Source organism: Triturus cristatus, chromosome 5_1 (assembly GCF_964204655.1).
Source record: "Triturus cristatus chromosome 5_1, aTriCri1.1, whole genome shotgun sequence".
NCBI classification, from domain to species: domain Eukaryota; kingdom Metazoa; phylum Chordata; class Amphibia; order Caudata; family Salamandridae; genus Triturus; species Triturus cristatus.
The window spans coordinates 176593032-176611005 of NC_140587.1; the positions used below are offsets into that span (position 1 = coordinate 176593032).

Below are 17974 nucleotides of genomic sequence, written 5' to 3' on the forward strand. Positions count from 1 at the left end.
AAGCACCGCAAGGGTCCGAAACCGCTTAAAGAGCGAAGGAAAGCGCTCCCGCGGTGAAACAAAGGAATCTGCAAAGAAAAATGCAAATCACACAAAGAATAGGAAACGCATGTGAAAAGCCCACACAAAAAATACCAAAAGCCACTGATAACAAAGAGAATATATAGGAGCACTTAACTGGCTGCGAAGCAGCGCAGAAAGAGGAAGAGAGGAGACAGACAGGGGACTATGAGGACCTGTTATCGAAATGGTGGAAGGACTATGGACTTATGTATCTCACGGGTTGTAGGGAGTTGTAGTTTTTTTTTCTGGTTCATGACAATGGCTTTATCTCTGGCTGCTGGATGTTTTGTTATAATAAAGCGAAGAGAAATATAGCATAATCCGAAGCCTCCGGTCCTGCCATAGAATCACTATGTTGTATAACTCCTTGAGACCAGCCAAGCTATCCCTCTTAGCACCACTCAGAGAATACTGGGATGCGGCACTATCAACCACACTAACTGACAAATAGTGGGCGCAGTCCATAGTGTTCCCTAAAATAATTTCTACAAATGACAGAATTAAATATACTCAATTTAATTACCTCCACCCCACATACCTTGCTCCAAACAGGCTGGCACAAATGTACAAGAACTCCCCAGATATATGCCCCTGCTGCTACGACCCCAAAGCCAAGTTTATACATGTGGTGTGGGAATGCCCTCAGGTAACAGCATATTGGAATGAGGTGGCCACTACACTCTCCGAGGCCACAGCTACAACGATTGTAGCACATGGTCTTCTCTTTCTGCTGGGCATAAACAAGCACAACATGACGTAAAACCATCAACACATTTCTAGACCTACCACTAGGTCGAGCCAAATGCAGCCTGGCTATGTGCCAGAAGTCGAACTCAGCACCACAAATACACCCATGGATTACCAACCTCCGCGGGGCACTAGTGGTGGAAAATGAGTTGGTACACAGCAATACTTTCAACTACCCCACTGTTACCAAAACTGCCAGACTGGCAAACGTATCTAACACTAATAGAATCAAAACTGCACCGGGCTCCATCCGAACCAGGGTCTAAATAGAATCAATTCAACATCCAATGGTAGTTGACCCCCCCCCCCCCTCCTTCTGATGATTGCACTCTTGCCGGCCGCATACCGCTTCCCCTCTCTTCACCTCCCCCTTAACAACCTCCCCCATAACCAGGACGAATGCATAGCACAGTCATCTCTGTACATCCATGCGGTCAGGCCGTCACCTAATTCCCTCCGCAAGCAAACATAATTAGTCCGGAACCCACAATCTACAAATTGTTAAAATACACTAAAATAAGTATGATAGCACGAATAGCCTCATCGGTCCATCAAGACGCTTCATCTGGTACATGACAGAAGTGTTAAAATGTATGATAATAGTGTTATATGGAACTACAGTAATCCGTAGGGACATCGCTAACAGCTTTATATCTGTGTCAAGTGCAGTAGTTGTTACATTGTAATATAGGGTCATAAAATAATATGTATAATGCCCATTGTCCTTGAGGCTGAGTAAACTAAAGTCAATATCAATAAACATTATTTAAAATTAAAAAAAAAAAAAACTTAAAAATTGTCCACCTCACTTACTGAGTGCAAACCCGAGCAAACAGGTGGATGGGGAGCATGCGCCATTATATTCAAATAATTTATCCTTAAAATCACTGAATATAGCATTTTAGCAAGAATTCCATGTCAAACAATGAAGAAAATGTCAAAATACGTGAATTTTAGAAAAATCCAAAGGTTGAGAATGGCATTTTTTATTGACTTTCCCAGGAAGACAGCACTTCAACGAAGGTGAACAATCCCTAAATTAACTCTTGGTGGCAAGTATGTTCTAACACCCATCAAGAAGCAAATTCTTCAATGAAGACTTTAAGGTACTCTTTGCCAGTGACCTTTTCATCTCAATTAAAGGATAGCGTTTAATGAAGGTGTAAATGCTTTAATCATCTCGTCAACACCAGCATTTTTCGTCTTTGGTCTCTAACATGTTATTCCTAAGAGATCTTGGGAACTGATATCTTACTTACTTGTCTCTGAGAACCACTCCTTCAACGCAAGCCCCAAACAAGACCACATTACTCAGATCTGCAGCATCAGATGATCAAGGAAAAATCATTGGATACGAGCATAGTTTACAGCTGGTCAGAAACCCCAACCTCTATACCCATCCACCACAAACAAATTAAATGGAATGCACATACTTCCAGGGAAGAACGCAGTATCTCTGAATGACAGGAATTTTTTCCCACTACAAATGAGATCTCTCCACTGGATACTGAAAGGCCAAGAAGATTCACACACTTTATAAAGTTTCCATTATATGTAAGGCTCCCTGTTGAACAAGTTACTTACCTTCTTTAACAATATATCTGTAAGAAACATAGGTTAGTTATAGATTCCTTACCTTGGAATTACCCCCAGGCGTCGGACTGCATCCAGAAGGTTTTGTGTCAGGAGTACCGCTGCGCGTCGGAAGGTGGCGTTGGTGGACTCTGCGTTCGTCGTTGGCGTTGTGGTCCCGGAGATGACGTTGCGGTAGCTACTTAGACGCCGCCCTTGTGTGCTGAAGTCAGTTCTGTACACGACTTTCCACGCCAGAAGCGCAGAGCCATGGAAGACACTGACCACTGGTGTACAAAACTAGGGCCCTGAAAGGAAGTCCTTTACCCTAGAAGTAAGTTCACAGAACGGGTAGGATGGGTGGGGCGATAAGGAATCTATAACTAACCTATGTTTCTTACAGATGTATCGTTTCTGAAGGTAAGTAACTTGTTTATCTGAAAGAAACAGTAAGTTATAGATTTCTTACCTTAGAATAGATACCCCAGCAATACCAACCCCGGAGGTGGGTCTGCAAACTAAGTTTACACCAGAAAGTCTCTCTGGACTTGGCAGTCCAGGCAGTAGTGTTTGGTGAACATGTGCATTGATGCCCACGTAGCTGCCTAACAGATGCCATGATGAGGGACTCCCTGTCCCAAAACAGTGGTACCTGCCGTCCCCCTGGTGGAATGAGCATGCAGTCCCACCGGAGGCTCCTTCTTTGCCAAAGAATAGCAAGCTTTGATGCACAGAACCACCCACCTGGAGAAGGTCCATTTGTGCATGGCCCGACCCTTCTTATCGCCAACGTAAACAACAAAAGCTAGTCGTCCACCCGGAATTATTTGGTGCGATCTGTAGGAGAGTAGGGTCTGCTTTCTATGTTCACCCCCACTTTTTGCTTTTGCTTCACTGGTTTTCGACTTAGATGTGGCTGTGGGCCTGCTTATCAGACCCACAGCCCAGATGTTCTCTCTCTAAATTCATACTATGTACTTTAGGTGCATAACCCAATTGGTAAGGATCACCTTTCAGGGCCCTGTACAGTGTACCTTAGGTACCCAGGGCATAGGTGTACCCTAGGCCTACCAGGGGCTGCAGCATGTATTATGCCACCCATGGCTGGCCTTCCATTATGACACAACTGGCTGATCACTCAGCTGGGGCAAGGTCGTGTAATCACCCCTTGCTTAGGTGTTTTACTCCTATACCTACCTTATATATAGACACATGTGTACCTATCAGTCACTCCTATGGCAGGCCTTAACAATCCTGGAGGCAGAGTGCTTGGTAACATGTGAGATGGTGCTCTAGCATGAGCTGAGCCTGTCTGCAGCTTTCGGAACCATGTCCTTATAGCTGTTCTATGATATCGCCTACCATATACTCTTAAAGTGCCTTATAATCCTCACGGTTATGGTAACTATGGTTTGGCTTTATCAAAACATGTCGTGTAAGGTGTCTAACACTTTGGAATACTACCCCCACACCATTTCTGGCGATGAGGATATTATTCCTCCCTTCTAGAGGGAGAGACATGTTAAAATCCTACTTTGCTGTTTAACTCTCACCAAAGCCTCAGCATCACAAAATGGATGCTGCTGCCACAGACCCAAGTCTGTCCTCCTGCTGCTGGGAGTCCTTCCAGCGAGGGAGGCTTGGACAATAGGTTTCCTGCCTTGGGAGGTGCTAGCACCACCCTAGACAGGCCTTAGTGTATTGGGGCAGGGAGGGATGAGTGAAACGAGACACTGCCTGGGGCACACAAGGTGTCCCATGCATAGTCCGGTTCAAACCGTTGCTGGGGCACTCCAGCCCCAGTCCTGGCGCGAAACTGGACAAAGAGAAGGGGGTGTAACCACCCCCCTCCCTGGTCCCACCCATAGGAGGGACCTAGCAGGTAACCCAGCCCCCCAGATTAGTATAAGAGTGGGAGCTGAGTCCCTAGGACTTTGGATTATCCTGATAACTGAAACTTGAACAGAAACTCTGGACCTTCGACAGTCGACTACGGAAGAAGACTGAAGAATCTCCCTTGTGGCCAAGGAGTGGCCACCCTGTGCAAACAGGCACCATCAAGCGACCTGCCGTTTGCTTTGCCCGAAGTTCTACGAGGAACCGACTGCGGAGCCCGACCAGCGCCTTGACTTCCAGACTTCTCCGACCCTGATCCACATCCACAGCAAAGCTGAGATCCGTGGAGGCGACGAGAGACGAGAGACGTGGGACCGGCTACCTGGGAAAATTGGCTACTTGCTTCCAGCGCAGCTTCTGAGGCATCCTCGAAGTTGTGCTCTGGGGATTGAGAAGCCCCAACCCCGAGCACCATCTGCACCGAAGATTAGCCCTCCACACTCCACGAGTTCTGCGTGGGGCCCTTCTGCATTTTCCTGCTCGAAGCGTCTGTCCGGTTGCTTGCCCGTTGGCTAGTGACCTCTGCGACGAAGAACCTTTGACTTTCCACCGCTGGTTTGGCACCTCCAGACTGGCCCTTGCTTCCCTGTGAAAGAGAAGCACCTCAGGCCTTCCTGGTCTGCAACAGAAGCGAATCCTTCATTCTGCGTGGGTTGCGCTTGCCAAGGCCAACTCGACATCGACGCCGCCGACAGCAAGAGCCCTCGTGGGACAGCTCGCCTCCTGGTTCTGGTCGTCCTCGACGCCTCCTGGTACCCGTGGCTGCTGCAACAAGCTTCACCTCTTCACCTGCATCTTCACGACATCGCCTGGTTCCTCCCTGGTTCCTTCCCGGCTCCTGGCTGGTGACCTAGACTCTGTCCCCTCTGCTTGCAGGTATCTTCCTTCCTGATTCCATGCTTGGAATCCACTGGACACTCTTCACTGACTGCCTGTCAGCATCTTTTCTTCAGGCATCCATAGGAGTCGACGACGAAACCCGACGCAAGTTCACACCTATGCACCCGCAGCCTGTGGGCTAGGTAACTTGAGTACTCCGGTGCTCACAAGGGTATTGACTATCCTAGTGTCTAGTTTCCAAGTCTCTAACTCCTAGTTCCTTCCGAAGTGTCCTAAAACTCTTAATTTCTAAATACTACTATTTCTATCGACTTTAACGCATTACGCGTGAGTGTTTCCACTCTGCACCTGAATCCCGTGGGCTTCCCACTGCCTAACAACTGATAGGATAGTGTAGCTCCAGCGATTCCCTAGGCCTAGGCCTAACCTGTGTTTGTGACAGTGGTTCTTATACCACTTACTTAGTATATGGTTTGCGTGGCCCCTAGGGCCTAACTGTATTACTTACCTGTGTGACTTATGTATGCTTAAATAAGACTGTGTTGTACTTATCTCGAATCTCATAAAGAGTGCTGAGGGTATTTTGACTAGAATAAATACATTCTATTTTTATAATATATCTGTTGTGGTGTCCTTTCATTTGGTATTCAGGGGATTGCAAATGGTATATCAGCTGGCTTCACATGCCATACAGAGTTTAGCCTAAGACTGCTCTTGTCCATGCTACCACTAGGATAGCTGGTCTATAAGGTTGACTTTACAACCAATCACCATAAGGGTTGTTTGGACTGATACAAGGTGTACACTAGAACTAGTGACATCATATATCAGGCCAACTTCTCACACGATCCAAGTAGAAGGAAGAAGGAAAGCGCATGTTTTGGATCTCTTCCTCTTTTAAAGGATGCAGAGGTGGAAAGAAGGCAGGCAAAGTGATGGTTTGGCCAATGTGGAAAGAAGTAACCACCTTGGAAAGAAAGAAAGGTCTAATTATGAGGACGACCTTGTCCAGATGGACAGACAGAAAGGGAGGCTTGGAAGAAAGCTTGTAGCTCACTCACCCTGTGCGGTGATGGCCACCAGAAAGGCAGTTTTCAAAGTTAGAAGCCTGAGAGGATAGTTATGTAGCGGCTCACAGGGAGCACACATAAGGTAGGTAAGAACCAAGTTCAAGTCCCACTGAGACATTACGAAGGGAACAGAAGGAAAAAGAGGAGTAATGCCCTTAAGAAAGCGATTTACAACAGGGGACTTGAAAAGAGAAGGCTGATCAGGAAGCTTGAAAAAGGCTGAAATGGCTGAGAGATAGCCCTTGAGAGTGCCCAGAGCAGAGCCCTGCTGGGCCAAAGAAAGGAGGAACAAGAGAACCTCAGAAATGTGGGGTGGAAAGGGGATCCACAGCCTTTGCTGTGCACTATGCCACAAATTTGTTACATCTGCCGTCTTAGTGGAGGGACGCCTGGCTGCCAAGATAACATCACAAACTTTGGGAAGCAAGTCAAATGACGTCTACTGCCGCCGCTCAATCTCCATGCAAGGAGGTGGAGGATGGACAGGTTCGGGTGGAGGACCATCCCCTGCTGCTGTGACAGAAGATCCTCCCGAAGAGGCAGTCTGATCGGAGGATCAATGGCCATGTTGTGCAGCTCGGGATAACAGACTCTTTGTGCCCAAGCCGCCTTGGAAATCCCAACGCGCAGAATTGCTGAAATTGCGCGTTCTCTTTGGTGGCGAATAGATCTTACCAAGCCTCTCCCCACTGTTGAAAGAGACCTTGCACCACCTCCGAGTGAAGACGCCATTCGTGATCCATTATGCACCTGTGGCTGAGTTTGTCCGCCCTGGCATTCAGGGAACTTGCCAGGTGTTGAACCACCAGGGATATGCCCTGATGTTCCAGCCTTGTCTAGAGGCGGAGGGCCTCCTGACATAGGGTCCACAACCCCACCCCGCCTTGTTTGTTGTAGTACCACATGGCGGTGGTGTTGTCCGTGAACACCTGCACTACTCTTCCCCGGACAAAGGGAAGGAATGCTTTGCGTGCAAGACGAATCACCCGAAGCTCCAGAGGGTTGATGTGGAGCTCGGACTCCGCCGGAGACCAGAGGCCTCTGATCTCCGCCTCCCCATGTGGCCGCCCCATCCCAGAAGTAATGCATCGGTCACTACTGTGAACTCTGATTGGGGAAGTGGAAAGGGATCTGCCGTCGACCCAATCCTGGTTCGTTAGCCACCACTGCAATTGATGCACAGTGCCCTCCAAGATCTGGACGCAATCTGGACAGATTCCCCTGATGTTGTGCCCACTGGAACTTCAGGTCCCACTGCAGAGTCCACATATGCCATCTGGCATGGTCCACCAGCAGGATGCGGGAGGCCATCAGGCCTAGCAGCCTGAGGGTCATCCTGACCGCAACCAGGGATAGATGCTGAGAGATCGGAATCATAGCCCGAATATCCCGCACTTGCTGTTCAGGAGGATAGACCCGAAACTGCGTTGTCTCCAGATCCACTCCGATAAAAAGGAGCTTCTGAGTCAGGTGTGACTTCGGCATGTTGACTGAAAACCCCAGCGAATGCAGGAGGTCGGCCATAGTCTGGAGGTGGGAGACGACAGCCTGGGACGAGCCCGCCGCCATCAGCCAGTCGAGAGGGAAAGACTTGAACCCCTGATCTGCGCAGATGAGCAGCGACCACCGCCATCACTTAGTGAACACCCGAGGGGGGCTGGTAAGGCAAAAGGGGAGCATGGTAAACTGAAAGTGCTTGTGGCCTACTGTGAACCACAGGTAATGCCGGTGGGCCGGCAGGAGAGGGATGTGAAAATAAGCATCCTGCAAGTCCAACGCTACCATCCAGTCTCCAGGGTCGAGGGCAGACAGGACCTGAGCTAGCGTCAACATTCTGACCTTCAAGATAGGACGCATGCCTTTGTCCTTCTTGGGCACCAAAAAGTAGTGGAAATAGCAACCACGACCTACTTCTAGGACAGGAAGTCGCTCCATGGCCGCCTTGGCCATGAGTGCTGAAACTTCCTGTTTGAGAAGGGCCAGATGATCCTCCGACATGCAATGGTACTGAGGTGGCATGGCTGGAGGGGTAGTCTCGAAGTGGAGGGAGTACCCCGAGGTTCAGGCCGGGGTTGACGTCTGCTGGGGACTCAGCCGACACTGGCTGCAGACGTGGTGCCGGTGGAATTGGCGCCAGGGAGGCGTGACTAGGTCGACCGGCGCCAAACTAGATCCAGGCCTAGATCCAAGGGAACCCTGCGGTGCCAAGGGCGGAGTCGCCGGCGTCGAAGGCCCAGGACCTCCAGCCGAGTCCGCGGAGCCTGAAGGAACGCCGGCGGAGTCGGGCTGCCCAAAGATGGCATGCGTCTCTTCGTAAAACTGACGAAGCTGGGCAGGGTTCGCACCTGTCGGAAAGGGGGGGAAACCCGGAGTCGACCTTTTGGGCTCTGCACACGGAGCCGCGGGAGGGGCACCACCCGCATCCCTCGTCGCGTCGCCCAACAGATGGGGAGAAGTTTAAGAGCGAAGATGCTTCTTCGACTTCTTCTTGTGCTTCAACTTATCTGACCCTGAGTGCGAAGACTTGGAAGAAGAATGATGGTGGCTCCATGACCGGTCCCTCAACCTCCTATGTGATCGGGACCTCGAGCGGCCTGGAGCCGACTGCCGGGCCTCGAACAGCTTTCGGGAAAGGTCCCACAAAGACTTCGGGTTCATGGTCTGGCAGTCGGAGCACAACTTGGGGTCGCGCTCCAGGCAGAAGAGGCACAAGCGGTGCGGATCCGTCACAGACATCCGTCACCAACCCTTGTGCACCAGGAGTCGATGGACTCAAAAATCGATGTCGACAAACATCGAGAAAAAGTCAGTCAAAAAGTGACTGGGGGTACGGCTCTCTCCGGATCTGCGCATGCTGTTGTGGTAAAAGGAAGAACTGACGTCAGCGCGTGAAGGCGGCGTCTATGTAACTACAGTGACGTCATCCCGGTGACCACGACGCCAACAACGAACGCGGAGTCGACCAACGCCTTCTTCCGTCGCGCAGAGGTACTGCTGACGAAAAAATTTCCGGATCCAGTCTTATGCCTGGAGGTAATTCTACGGTAAGGAATCTATAACTGTTTCTTTCAGATTTCCGTTTTTATTGATTTTTACAGACAAATAAAGACAAAAAATAGTTTATTTTCCTTGAATGTATTTATTTTTAAATGTGGATAAAACTGGAAATTGGGTTGCTTTTTTAATGATTCTAAATACTCTCTGCCATGACTGCCAGGCCAATAACTGTGTGGATTGATAGGTAAGGGGGTTAAAAAAGAAAGGAATTTTGGCAAAGAGGCTTAAACAGTAGAAGATATGCACATGGTTGATACTAAAATGTGCATATTTTCATATAAGTAGACTGAATTATCTTCTGCGGGTGTTCAGATCACTGAAACTTGGCAGACATTAAAGCATGAGTGCATATTTATCAAATAAATGTGGAAATATACCAGTTTAATCTTTAATCTTCATTTGTTCACAAAATCCAAAATAAATATGGATAAAAACAAAAAATAAATATGGAGAAATCTAGATGGAAAAGTAAAAAAAAAAAATAAGAAAAATACCATATAACTGGGAGCCCTAATTATGGGCAGTGGCAAGGATAATTCTAGAGCAGAAGGTTTAAGCATCTCTTCGTTAACGAGGAATTTTGCCATAATCTTCTGAGCTCCTCATAGGAGCAAATGGATGCCCGGAAAAAAAGATCAAAACATCCCCCATAGGAAACCTAACTGGGGAGACATAATACTGCTAGCTTGTGTTCGCCTAAGCAAAAAAAACATTCAGAACGAGATTGTGACAGCCTTTTATTCTTTAAAATTGGTCACTTAAATGTTATACTGTTTCTGGTGCCTGCCTCTGGATTCTCATGTCAATGCAAAAAAGTGGAATATTAGTTTCATAGTTACTCACATCCAAACATACTTCTAGAACACATCAATAATAGATTCACATTCTATTAATCTATCTCAGAACACATGCAGACAATACTTTTAGCCTTTCACTCCCTTTGCAGGCAGTGATTTGTTTGGGGGTCTTAATTATATTAAATTTCACCTAATGTTGCCTTGTGATCAGGAATACAACAGAGAACATCATTTTAGAAAAATTAGGCTTAGGAATGCTGAAAAACAGTTGTTAGCTACTGTTGACATACCTTTTTTTAAAGATTTAAATATTGTAAATGGAAGTGATTATCAAAAGGGAACAGAAGATGCAGTGGGGGGGGGGGCAAAGGGGGAATTTCTGAGAACTCACAGATGAGACCTTATAATTAGTGCTACACAATAATGTTTACAGAAAGCATGAAAATATGTGTTTGTGTTGGACTTCAAAATTATAGCGCCCTGGCCATTTTCCAAGATGCTTGAAAAAAAATTGATTGGTAGTTAGGTACATAATCATAGTACGAATTGTGAAATAGTTTTTCTCTAAAATGATCCACCCTTGTAAATTGACATTTATACCAACATTTTACACAATGTTTGTCATCTTGGGTGGCTTTTACTATCCTTTTCACATCTTTTACTTTGCAACAGTGCTTTTATATGTTTTTTGCTATTATTTTTTGTTGTGTTAGATTAATGTTGGGCCTTTCTCCCTTCACTGTCCATATTTTTGCATTTATAGTTCTGGTGTGTATCATCCCACCTCCTCTTCGGCCCTGGTGTAGTTAAGCTAAGAGAACACTGTTTAGCATTTGTCCGATAAATTGTCAGGAACAAAGTAGGGAAAAATACATTGATGATTAATGATTTCAATTATTTTACAATTTTCCTTGCTGATCTATCTCTTTACTAAGAAAAGTGTTTTAGGACTGATAATCAGTATAGCAACAATCCTTTAGGAAGAAAGGGTATTGTACTCCAATAACAGAGCTACTAGTTCAGCTTATGAGGTTCACAAGTTGTTTCTAGAGCATTTGTAGATATTCGCTTGTTCTTATCCCAGGTGCAGAGGTCTCAAATACGAAAGCTGCGATATTTGGAGAGTGAATGTTTCTGCAATTTTCTGGTTTGATATGTGTTCCATTTCACTAATTCAATTTTCAAACGCAATGTTGGGATAAAAACGTCAGAGTTGTGAAGACAGTGGCCCTGAGCCAAAGCCCCCATTAATCTTGTCAAAACTATAACCAGCAATCCAGATGATGTGGTTCACTTGAGAAATTAGAAAACTTTCCTGAGGTCGTGTAAGAAATCTTTCATCACTTGAATTGTGGAAACAACCTATACTTTTATTGATGGAAACTTGAAGACAGGCACATAATGTGTCCAACAGCTTCTCTAGACACCAAAATGCAGAACTTCTCTAACTTAAAGGCTTAGAATAGTATTGTGAAAAGAATATGTATGTGTAACTGCATAACGCAAACCTAGGCAAAAAGGCAGCGGAGCAATGTTCAGGGTCAAAAGCAAGCACAGTCAACGAGTGAGAGGACAGCTTGTTAGTTATTACTGTGTGAGTTAGGATCCAAGTAGGTACTGGACATTCAGGTCTGAATGAGGTGCAGACAAAGTTTGAGATGTTGGATGTCTGGGGCAAAGGAGAGTTTCTGTAGGAGCAGTATGTCATGGGCATACTGGTGAATGTCGATGTTGTCTGCTAATAGAGCTCAAAGGAACTCAAACAGGTTGAAGATGACAGGAGACAGTATGGAACTCTGTCGGACTCTGCAGGTAACAATAATCTTCTGGGACCTGGAGGTGCCTATGTGAACAAACCGTTTTCGACTAGAGAGTTAGGAGGAGCACCAGTGATGAACATTGCCTTTGAATATCATTCAAAACTCCAGGGTGTGGTTGAGGTTTGTATGAGCAGCTTAGTTGATGGCAGGTGAGCGGTCTAGCAGTATCGGGAGGCAGGGGCCTCTTTATCTGTTTGGAGGGTGTCGTCTGTGATTTGTACATTAGCAGTCTCCATGCAGCAGCAAGACTTGTATGTTAGCTGTCTCTGTGCAGCAGCATGATCTGAAGACAGGCTGATAGTCATGTAGGAGATGGTTAGCACTGATGTGACAAGGGAGTTGAACATAAACTGCTTTTTCCGTGATCTTGCTAATGACGAGTGAGCGAGTGATGGGCTGGTGGTTGGAGAGGTCATCAGGGTCTAATGTAGATTTCTTTAGGATTAAGTGGATCTGACCTGTCTTGAGAGCCATTGAAAAGATGCCCTGAATGAGGGCGGCAATGATAATGGTGAGTGGGGGTGAGAGCGCTTCCCCATAGCGACATCATCTTCATAGGTAAAGGCTTTGAGGGAGCTGGGTATGTCAGCAAGATTTGTGAGAGACAGGGCTTTGAAGGTCACCATTGTTAAATTGTAAACTAGGGAGTGGATGTTAGAGGAGAAGACTTGGTTTTGTCAATGTTCTGTTGGATGCTCCTTATTTTTCACTGAAGAAGAGATTGATGGCATTGATCTTGTCTGTAGAGTGTGTAATAGGTGGGTCAGGCAGGGGATTAATGCAGTGATTCATTATCTTGAAACCTTTTCTGCTTCAGTTAGTGTATTCAGTAGTTTCAGGGCGTGTGGTAATTAGTATGATACGTACAAGGTTGGGTCTGTGTGTTATGGGGATAACATGTGGCTGCTGGTTGAGGCACATGCTTATATCTCACCATTTAAATTTCTGTGAAAAAGGGTCTCTGGGCTAAGGCCATTCCTAGCACTAACAATGCCCTTTAATGGGAATGTCATGGGGATGTCATGGTGATGGGACGCCCTGAAAGGTTGGCTGAAGTAGGGAGAAGGCAAGAAGTGATGAGCAGATGGATTATGTGAAATCAAGTCCCCTTGCCCGACTTCTTTTAATGATGGTTTTGGCAGGAATCCGAAGAAGTGGTTTCCTGCACATATGGATGGATCATTTCCCTTTTTCAAAATGTCCATTTCCAGGTAATTTAGAGAGAGTCAGAAATCTGCAATCCACGAAGTCAAGATCTAAGCAGTTAAAAGCAGTGACGGAAGGGTTTGATGAAAGATCTTGCATGCAATTCTGGTAAGGTAATCTGGGTAACACCAATGCTGTAGCTGGTCAGGAGAGATCAGAATTATTCTTATTTGTGCTGATTTGGCATCAGAATCAAGTTGCAAATTAGAGAAATTGGCAGAAAAGGCAAAGAGATATTACTCTGACTGATCAATGAACAGTGAATTGTTTCTGGATTTATGATATTGAATTTGGGGGAAAGGTTTAGGCATTTATTTTGTTTTTCTGGTGCTAATAAATTGATGTCCATTATTTTCCACAGAGTTATGGTGTGTTCCATAACATTTAAAGTTTAGGCCCATTCATGCTTATCCATGTTGTTGCTCTGTAGAGCTAAAGGTGAATTGCTAGGATGTTGAGATTCTCAGGAAGAAATCAGTTCCCGATTATCAATACGATAAGCAGCCAAAAATGGCCGAAAGGAGCAAATGCTTTGTCTCTCATCACTTTTACTACTCATTGCCAACATTTAACTGATTTGTTATTGATTGTTTTAGCAAACCCTGCTGCTCCCCATTTGTCTAGGTCCAAAGAATAAGTTAACTAGGTGGGAATTAGAGTTGATTAATGCTTAACACCAAGCACTGGAACATGAGGGAATTTGGGAGATGAGTTTAGTTAGGGCTCTTAAAAGAACCCTTTCAAAAACCTTGCTATTTGAAACTCCAATTCGAAACGCCTATTCTGACACTTCCAATAACCAATCGACTCCCCTTGCTAAAAACCATTAGCTGTTGGCATATTCAGATGGTGGCTTTTAAAGAATAAGCAATGGCCAATAACAGCATGGAACAGACCGTATACAAATATCATTACAATTACTTGTTGCAACAAAATCTAATACTCGATATATTTAATCCACCAATCAATTAGGGATTTGTAAAACGCGGCTACTCACCTGTGAAGGTCTCAAGGCACTGAGGGGGGAGGGGCTGCTGATCCATCTTGGGTGGGGGGTTCAGACGAAGAGCCAGGTCTTGAGGTCCTTCCTGGACCAGGATTGCCTGAGGTGGAGGGGCAGGGTGTTCCAGGTCTTGGTGGTGAGGTAGGAGAAGGATCTTCCTCCAGTTCTGGTCTTGTGGAATAGTGGGACAGAAGTCAGGACAAATTGGGTGGAGAGGAGTTATCTGGCAGGTGTGTGGAAAACAAGACAGTGGTTCAGATATTCTGGTCCTGCGTCTTGGAGGGCCTTGTAGATGTGTGAGGAGCTTGAAGGTGATTCTCTTGTTGATGGGGAGCCAGTGGAGTTGTCAGAGGTGTCGGAGGTGTGTCATGTGGCTGTGGTGAGGGATGCGGAGGACCAGTCTGGCTCTGACGTTTTGGATGTTCTGTAGTTTTTCTGAGCTGTTTCTGGGTGATGCCAAAGTAGAGTGCATTGCCATAGTCCAGTCTACTAGTGATGAGTGCGTGGGTGACCATCTTTCTGAATACTGTGGGGAGCCATCTGAATGTCTTTTGAAGCAGACAGAGCGTGTGGAAGCAGGATGACGATTCTGCATTGACTTGGTGGTTCATTGAGAGTGAGGAGTCCAGTATAATGCCAAGGTTGCATGCGTGGTCCGTAGGGGTGATAGAGATTCTAGTGCAGCGGGCTACAAGGAATCAGTCCAGGCTGAGGGGGTAGGTCCCAGGATGAGTACTTCGGTCTTGTCCGAGCTGAGCTTCAGGCAGCCATCTTGCATCCAGGTAGCAACTGCCTTCATTCCGTTGTGAAAGTTGATTCTGGCAGCTGTGGGTCCATTGGTTAGGGAGATGATCAGCTGGGTGTCGTCAACATAGGAGACGATGTTGAGTCCATGGCTTCTGATGATGGTTGTGAGGGGAGCCGTGTAGATGTTGAAGAGGGTGCGGCATAGGGAGGAGCCCCAGGGCACTCCGCAGCTGATCTCTATACGTTCTGAGAGAAACGGGGGTAGTTTGAGTCACTGTGTTCGGCCGGTCAGGAAGGAGTGGAGCCAGTCTAGTGCCTTGTTGCAAATGCCGGTGTAGTGAAGTCTTGTGGTGCGGTGGGAGAAGGCGGCCGAGAGGACCAGTAGGATGAGGGCTGTGGTATCGCCCCAGTCGAGGAGGGAGCAGATGTCATCGGTGGCAGTGAGGAGTGTGGTCTTGGTGCTGTGGTTGCTTCGGAAACCGGACTGGGAGGTGTCCAGATGTGGTTTTCTTTGATTAACTCGGAGAGTTGGGTGTTGATGGCCTTCTAGAGGACTTTGGCTGGGAAGGAGAAAAGGAAGATGGGTCTAAAGTTCTTGAGGTCTGTTGGTTCAGCGGATGATTTCTTCAACAGGCGGTTGCTCTCAGCGTGTTTCCAGTCGTTGGGGAAGGTGGGGGATTTGATGGAGCAATTGATGGAGCAGCGAACCTGGGTGGGGGCGATTGAAGAGGCTGCTCTGTGGAAGATGTGGTACAACAAGGATCCGATGGGGCTCCTGACTGGATGCTCTTCATTGTCTTGAGTATGTCATCTGTGGTTAGTGGAGTCCAGTTGAGCACGATCTATTGGGAGTGCAGCGTGGTTGCATGCAGTGGTGATGGGTGTAGTGGCCGGGTCTTGGGTGTTGAAACCGTCATAGAGCTGCCTGATCTTCTGGTGGAAGAAAGGTGCTGAGTTTGTTGCAGATGTCTTGGGAGGGAGGGATGTCTGATCTCGATGTTGGGCCTGGCGAACTCCTTGATGATGGCAAATAATTCTTTGCTGTTGTGTGCATTGGCATTTATCCTGTCTTGGAAAGCCGTTTGCTTTGAGGTTTTGAGGAGAAGGTGGTGTGCGTTGACGGCGGATTTGAAGGTTGCATGTGTTTCTTGGGTTTTGTTCCTCCATCTAGTCTCAAGTCATCAGCAGGTGCGTCTGGACTCGTGGAGGGCGGGAGTGAACCACCGGGCTTTTTTTAAAGTGTTGCTTGCCTGATGTTTTCTTTAGGGGTGCCAGAGTGTTGACGCAGTTGAAGGTCTATCGGTGAAGAGCTGCTGTGTTAGCATCTGTTGATGTTGGCAGGTTGGCCATGCCGAGGAGGTCGAAAAGACGTTCTTCGGTGGCCTTGTTCCAGGTGCGACAGAGGGGTGGGGCAATGAGGGCAGTGGTGTACGATGGGCGTGGCGAAGGCCAGATGTATGTAGTGATGGTCGGTCCAAAGGCGTTCGGTGGTGTGGCTGTAGGTGATGTTCCCGCTAGCAGAAAAAACAGGGTCGAGCATGTGTCCGGCTGTGTGGGTCGGTGCAGTCACTAGCTGCATGAGCCCAATATTGGCGAGGTTCTCCAGTAGGGAGGCCATTTTCTGGTGACCAGAGTTGTCTAGGTGAAAGTTGAGGTCTCCGTGTTGAATGTACTTAGTGGATGCGAGAGCCTGGGGTGAGATGAGGTCTATGATGGTGTCAAAGGATGGCGGACAGGGACTGGGTGTCTGTAGACGAGGAGGGAGGTTTTGGGGTTGGTCTGCATCTGTAAACGGAGGTGTTCCATGGTTGTCGTTGAGTCGTATGAGTCATTTGAGTGCGTGGCCAGTCAGAGGGTGTTCTTGTACACGATGGTGATGCCTCCTCCTGGTCGGTCAGCGCGGTCCTTGCGGGTGATTTCATAGCCGTCGGGGATGGTGATGGCAATGTCCAGTTCAGAACTGGGGTTGGTCCAGGTTTCTGTGAAAGAAGTCGATATCGGGAGAGGCGGCATCAAGGAGGTCCCAGATTTCTGTGGTGTGTTTGTGGAGGGATTGCACGTTCAGGAGGATGCAGTAGAGCCGGTCGGGTGTGCTGTTGGTCGGCTGAACAGCGAGAAGAGTAGGTGTGTTGGCATGGGTGAAGGTGTGGTTGCAGTTCCGGCAGGAGAAGGGTCCATCTATCTCCTTCAGCGACGCTTGGTGGCAGGGTGCTTGCATCGTAGTGGTGAAAGATCTGAGAGCTAGGGTCCCTGGTACTGGGTGCGGTCCAGGCACAGCCAGCATGTCTTTGACACACCTGAGCACGCTTGCTGCACGGCTGCCATTAAGTGGTGATGCAGGGGAGCTGGGAGGTGCCAAAACATAGGAGCGGGAAGGGTCAGCTGGGCTGCGGTGATCACAGCGGCAGGGGCGACAGAGGAAGAAAAACAGGAAAGAAGGAAAGAAAGGCAATAGCGCAAAAGGCAGAGGCAGGAAAAAATAAAGAGAGAGAAAAGCAGAAGGAGAGGCAGAAGGGCAGTCAAGCAGCAGAGCTGTTACGCTCTACCACTAGCCCACCATGGATAAGGCGTGGTGGAGGAGGGCCTCGCACTCCTGACCAGGTGTCAGCAGCCGCCACAGCAGCAGCTACCAGACGGAGCTGAGCCGTGAAAGGAGCAAGTTCACCAAAAGGTTAGTGCACTATATTGGTTTATATGTGCTATCCCTTTGTTAATCTTGAGAGGTGACCCCTTTTGTGGTTTGGTAATCTTAGACTTCACCGGATGTTAGTTTCAGAACCAAGGCCAGGCATTGCACCACTATGCCCTACCAGTTCAGGAATATGAGCACAGAAACAACTCCACTGATGTTGTGAAAGTTCTTAAAAGTGACAGATACCCTTATCTTCACAAGCCTGAGGATACTACAGCAGCGGTAATTAAAAAAGACGTCATCAGCACAAAAGCCATCAAAGTATGAACAGATCACCTTACAGGCTACACAGCAAGGGCCCACAGAGAGCCATGAGAATATCATCAGGTTGGTAATTCAAAACAGGGCACAGGAGACGTAAGTAGCCCAATTGGGCAGGGCTAAGAGAACAAGACCACCAAAAGGACATTTGAGATGAGTCCTGGAAGAGATGATCATGCATATTTTACCACGTTTCCAGAGCA

The 17974-nt window shown here is 47.4% G+C and overlaps 1 pseudogene across 1 annotated transcript in view; it reads right to left on the reverse strand.

Moving 5' to 3' along the window:
* LOC146830586 (solute carrier family 12 member 6-like) overlaps positions 1 to 17974 on the reverse strand; it is a 1160668-nt pseudogene that overhangs the window by 507891 nt on the left and 634803 nt on the right. Inside the window, exon 11 of the transcript XR_014961448.1 lies at positions 2070 to 2127. The product of XR_014961448.1 is annotated as a solute carrier family 12 member 6-like (transcript). The remainder of the gene's footprint in view (positions 1 to 2069; positions 2128 to 17974) is intronic.